Genomic DNA, 6,297 nt, shown 5'->3' with positions numbered 1-6,297 from the left:
TCCAGCCTGGGAATTGTAGTTTTCTTAAGGGGAGCAACCCTAGCTTTTCCCAGGATAAAGTCAACATGTGATGTTATTCTTTTTCAGTTTTAAATATGACACTGTTCCATAACTATCTTGACTTGCATCAGAAGAATGATGAAGTTGTGCCTTATCTGGTCTTCCATAGAAACTCAGTTTAATGCAGCGTTTCACTTTTAAATCAGCTGGAGATCTTCCAGATGATGTAGGGAGACAAGATTCCCAACGGTCCATACAATGAGCTGACCACAAACTAAATGTGCCTTCTGGTTGGTGGATTGTCCTGCACAAAGGTGAACTCATCTGTTTCCATGCACCACTCTAAACCCACTGCTCTCTCACTTGGAAGTTGATCTGTGTCCAAATCCAGATCCTTGATTTTCTTTGCCCTCCTTTCCTGTGGGATTGACATGAGCACTGTGCGACTATTGCTGATCCATTAGTACAAATATCAGTCAGGCTCTCCACCATATGTACTTTTTCTTCTTATGAAGCAATAGATTGTAAACACTCATAAACATAAAAAATATTTTTGACTCTATTCACCACTTCAGCTGGAAACTGTTGTGCATTATCATTTGCAGTTCTCTGCAGAGCATAATTTGGACAGTTTGGTGAAGATACTCCTCCCAAATTAAAAAAAGAAAAGAAAAGAAAAAAAAAAAAGCACTTTCATCCTATACTCTTGTGCAGGCCTTGTAGTGTCACCATGTTGCCACCACAGGAAAGAGACACTTGACATGTTTCTCTAATATGTAAACTTGGTGAAGCATGGCATCGGTCAGCCATTAGTGCAACAGGCTCTTGTCTAAATCGGATGAGAACTCGTACGATCTGCAGACACAAATTCAGCATATCCTTCCAGCATGTTGGTTACACAAGCGGTGTATTCGTCTTCATAGTGTGTATCCTTTGTAGCCCACCATATCCCAGAATTCATAGCGCGGCTCTGCCAATTCCAGTTTCCAGCAATGGCGGCAGCTATGGAGGTGGTAGACACAGCGGTTGAGGACAACTACATTTTTAAATGTAAGTTAAGACGTTGATTTTTAAGTTAATAAGGCAGTTCAATGGAAGTAATTTTTACAGTCGTTAAACTTATGACATGTACATAGGTCACGTAGACGTACAGTTCTGCTCATTTTTAACATTAAAAGGTTAGTTAATATTACTCAGTGTCACAATATAAACTTAACATATTTTCAGGCAAGAATGTATCTGTGTAAACTTCAAATATATACTCCATTTATCAAGACATCACATAATTGCAAAAGTGCGCTGACGTTTTCAGAGACGTCTGTTACCCACCCGCTCGATAGCTAGCCGGAGCCGGCGAGAACACTGGCTAGTTGTCGGTTTTCCGACCCTGCACTATCTTTCGCTACAATTTTAAACGTGATAAATAAGTCACTTAAATAACTTCTAAGTGACTTCACATAATGTCAAGAGATTTATTCTAAAAGACACTTCTTCAGCTAAGAGTCAGAGGGTAGAAACACACGCTGCAGTTTTTACTTGCAAGGGCATTCACAGAGCGCTCACATGAGAGTGGGGGCCCTGTGATGTGCGCTCTCTTCTTGCACTTGTCTCTATTTATATACAAAAGTAATACAACAGTGAATACAGTGGGGCAAAAAAGTATTTAGTCAGCCACCGATTGTGCAAGTTCCCCCACTTAAAATGATGACACTTAAAATGATGACTAAATACTTTTTTGCCCCACTGTACGTCTGTTCATAGACAGGAATGTTGGTGCGTATGCATGTGCGTGCATGTCATTCTGAAGGATGCAGCCCCTCTTCTTGTTAAGGAGCGCAGAGTGTACAGCTCTCCTCTTCCTGGTTGAAAGTTAGCAGCCATCCAGCTCTTTGTCTTTAGGACATTCTTGCAGTTTAACTAATTGGTGTGTGTTATGTGGCTTGGCTTCATGGATAGATAGAGTTGGGTGCATAGCAGTGAAAATGTATACCATGCCATGTTGTTGCTTTTCTTTAAAACAGTAAGAATAAACTTACGCCTGATAGGTTCGTAGCTTGAACCTATTCGCTGGAACGTTGAAGACAATATAATTACACAGCAAGCAAGACACGAGTAGGCAAAGTTCTTCAAGTTTCTCGTGCACGGGAGAGAACCGGACAGACGCCGTTCCTTCGCTTGACCCCAGTTGCTCTCGTCCATTCTCCCGTAACACTGTTCTTTTATTGAGGTTACATGAATATGCATAGGTTCATTAACATACGACGTCTACATACAAACAAAGAGTACCTTGTGTGTGTGTGTGTGTGTGTGGGGTCAGTGTGACCCCATAAATGACTTCCCTAAACCTGCTGGTCTGGAAGTCCAGCGGTTCATCTAAACAAAAGGCACATAGCCTAAAACAAACACAGCCACGTTAATCCTACCATAAAACAATAAAACAAGGTACGACCTCCCTCGTGCTCCCAGAGTGCTCTCTAATACACTCGAAGTTTGCAGACTATCACTACACAATTGATTATACACCTCTAAGCATATATGGTTAAATATTTCTAAGCATAAATGACAATCAACAATACAAAACCTAACAACGCCCAATATTATCAAGGTATAATGGGGAGTGCCGGTGAAATAACAAACAGGGTTTTCTCACATGCACGTCCAGGCGATCTTATACAATTAGAGTTGATAGGGCAACAGTTACAAAATGTTTCAGTCATTTTGTGTGATAATCATGATTTGAGGAAGTGACGAGTAAGGTGAGCGACCCATGTTGTAGGTGACGTCAGACGCCGGAGAATTGGCGGATTAAAAAAAAAAAAAAAAAAAAAAAGCAAATGGTAGCATAGAGTTTAACAAAGGTTTTTCAAGCTTCAGTATTACCAAATATACTAATCGATTGTCATATAACTAACAACATCTGTCCTATCATCTCTAACACCCTGGAGGACAACGGGGAGAGTTTAGACGCTCTCCAAGATTACATCGACCGCTGTTTTCAAGATTTAGTAATGAAGAAGGCCCAGAGTACATCCTCCCCGACCAAAATTGAGACGCCGTCATCGAAGAGATATCGCCCGGCAGACTCCCCTGGTACAACATCGCCTGCCGGTGTTCTGACAAAACGTCCTACCCATCAAGCTGCCCTACTTGTTGTTACTGCGCATGCGCACAATTCAAAACGGCTATGTTTCCGGTGTAAATAGTACACGCCTATTATTTCATCCTACCCCGATCTTGTGCCGATCTCGTTGCTTTCGAAAAAAGGTTTGTATTATAAGTTTTACTTCTTTATTACAGATGATAATTGTTTACCTTAAGCTGCTCACTCGAAGTCATATTCCAAGCGTTTATTTTGTGCTTTTCAACTTCTGCAAACCTTCTCAATGTATTTTAGTCCTCCTGCAGTTACTGGACACCATGCTCCGTTGTTATGTTGAATAAACGCTCCGTTGTTATGTCGAAGAAAGTACTACTGCACCACATACTTGTTAATTGCGTGATAACGTCGTGTAGTCGTTTTATTTACTGTATGGATTCCGAAGCCATGTTGAAATTGTCCGATTTTTTCCTTAGTTATGGAGAACAAATACAAGGAACTGCTCATGTTTCTGTCTGCTGGGTCCTACCCATCGGAATACGATATGTCCCAGAGGCAAACCCTTAGGAGATACGCCGCAAAATTCAGACTGAAGGGTCAGTATTGTAATGTAAATAAACAACCAAATGTAATTATTGGTTAAATACATGTTATAATTAATTTACATTTTTTTTTAAATATAGGCGGAGTGCTCTTGTTTGGAAACAGGAGAGTGATAAAAACAAAAGAAGAAGCCATGGGACTATTTCAAGAGTTTCATTCAAGTCCCATCGGTGGACACACTGGTGTACTCAAGACTCGAACTGCAATTTGTTCCAGATTTTACTGGTATGGCATGTCGGTTGACATTGGGAATTGGGTATGTATTTTTAAAGTTGTTATTTATATATAGTATGTTAATAGTGCACCAATAGAATGCATAGTTATCCTGAAGACACGTACCAGATTTCAGGATGATGTACAGTAATTAACACTGTTTCGCCACTTGATCGAGTATTTTTATAGAACATTTGCAATTCTGTTGTTTAATTAATTGCGATTGTTGGGTAATATAAAGATCATTCAATATGTTTAAGGTCCTGGCTTGTGACCAGTGTCAAAAAATGGGAAAACCATTGGCTGCTGTGCAACCACTGCAGTGTATAAAGGTAAATATCAGTAGCATTTTAGTAGAAAATAGTAATGTTATAATGTACATTACATATTAATGTGATTCTTCTATCATTGACAGGTGTCACATGTCTGGGAGCTAATCGGAATAGATCTAACTGGACCTCTTCCAAAAACGTCTAGTGGCTTCCAGTACATTATGACTGCAACAGACTATTTTTCAAAATGGGTTGAGGCTTTTCCATTAAAAAGCAAAAGTGCTGCTGAGGTAGCTCATCAGTTGTGCTCACTCATATATAGACATGGCTGCCCAAAACGAATTTTATCCGACCAAGGAAGAGAATTTGTTAACGAGGTAAGTGTTAAGTTTACTTTTCCATACCTCTTTAGGTAAATACTTGGCCACAGTGTGCCAAGTAGCTGCCAGGCCAAAGGTTTTGTGTGATTGTTTTTAAAAAAACAATTTTCTTTTTTCTTTGAAGCTCAACTCAAGACTTTGCAGCTTAATGAAAATAGAAAGAAGCGTCACAGCAGCATATCACCCTCAGACAAATGGCCTAGACGAAAAGACAAATGACAACATAAAAAGGTATGTTTTATTTGTATGTAACATTTCATTTGCTTTTAAGACACTGTCACTATTGTGTTTTTTTTATGTCCACATGTAGAGCCCTGAGAAAATTAGTCAACAGTCAACAGAATGACTGGGATGTGTATCTGGATGCTACACTGTTTTCTTTGAGGTCCAAGTGTAACACTTCCAGCTCTTCAAGAATCACAGACGCTCAGAAGGGTTGGCTTTTCACAGTTTACTTCTGCAGAAGACATAAAACACATTCAACAGGTGTCTTCTGGTGGTACCGGCAATTGTAGCTCCCTCACAGTGCAAGCGCGCGCTGTGTTAACAGACTTACAATTAACTTTTTAATAAAGAAAAGGTGGAAAATAATAATTTCTCCCATTTTACAGTCTGTCATACTGAGCTTGTATACAAAAGAAATCTTATGACTAATAAAATACATTCCACAATCGTATAAAACAAAATAACAGGATAAACATAAATACCACCGACTAAACATTTCCCTCTAGTGGACAAATTAACAATAGCGCATTACATCTTCACTTGCTTGTGCTTTACAGACAAAATGGCTGTTAACAAGCTCACATACCTGCAGAAGACATAAAACACATTCAACAGGTGTCTTCTGGTGGTACCGGCAATTGTAGCTCCTACAATGTAAAGCAACATCACAAAAAGCACAGAAAAACGGTAAATCCAAACACATTTCCTGCTATGCGCAGCAACCACTAGGGGGCTGACAAAGACTAACTGCCAAAGAGCATAAATACGGCAGAAACACTATTTAACAGCAACCCGCCTTTGTTTCAGTTACACAGAAACTTTCTAATATCAATATGAACCTATATACATCGACATATATAACTTATGTAACAACATTCACACCAGAAACCATAAAAATGCCAGAGCCTTTCATTACCGGACTTACCCTCACAGTGCAAGCGCGCGCTGTGAGGAGCGGAAGCCTTAGCAGCTTCTAAACGTTAGGGTGAGATCCGGTTTCTGGGTTTTCAAAATAAAATAAAATTTAAAAAAATGATAAAATTCACACTTAAAATGATAATTAAGAACAGGTAAGTGCATGTTTTTCATATGTATTATTAACTCTGTTACACTCACCCCCACTGAATTTTATCAAATTTGAGCCCCAGGTACCCACACTAGTATGCACCAACCAACCAGAGGTCAAAAATCACAAACACCAACTAAACGTATCCCTAAGGATGAAGTGGGGTGGGAGCAGCGCCAAACTCCCAACCCAGCAACTGGCAGCAGGGTGCCCGAAATACACCCTACTAATAACCCCTTACAAGGTGTGTACCATGGCTCAACAGAAAGAAAAAAAAATGTAGAGTACATAACAGCAAGTACAAATCCCATCATTCAGGTAGGCATATAAACAGAACATTTAGTTAGAGAAGGACGGGATCAAGGACTTACAAACTGACTTCACGTCAAACCTGTCACGAACCACGACTTGATTTGACATTGTCTGGATCAGTCTATTCAC

The 6,297-nt window shown here is 39.7% G+C and overlaps 1 long non-coding RNA gene across 1 annotated transcript; it reads right to left on the bottom strand.

Moving 5' to 3' along the window:
* Positions 1–4,729: 4,729 nt before the first annotated feature.
* Positions 4,730–5,796, bottom strand: LOC113010213 (uncharacterized). Its single transcript, XR_003270301.1, has 3 exons — positions 5,707–5,796; positions 5,377–5,437; positions 4,730–5,022 (listed from the first exon to the last, which is right to left on the bottom strand). It is a non-coding gene; the product is annotated as an uncharacterized LOC113010213 (long non-coding RNA).
* Positions 5,797–6,297: the final 501 nt, after the last annotated feature.

The sequence above is a fragment of the Astatotilapia calliptera genome, chromosome 3, assembly GCF_900246225.1.
Source record: "Astatotilapia calliptera chromosome 3, fAstCal1.2, whole genome shotgun sequence".
In the NCBI taxonomy this organism is placed as follows: domain Eukaryota; kingdom Metazoa; phylum Chordata; class Actinopteri; order Cichliformes; family Cichlidae; genus Astatotilapia; species Astatotilapia calliptera.
The sequence above is the reverse complement of the archived record's forward strand: the minus strand, read 5'-3'. Positions and strand labels throughout refer to the sequence as shown.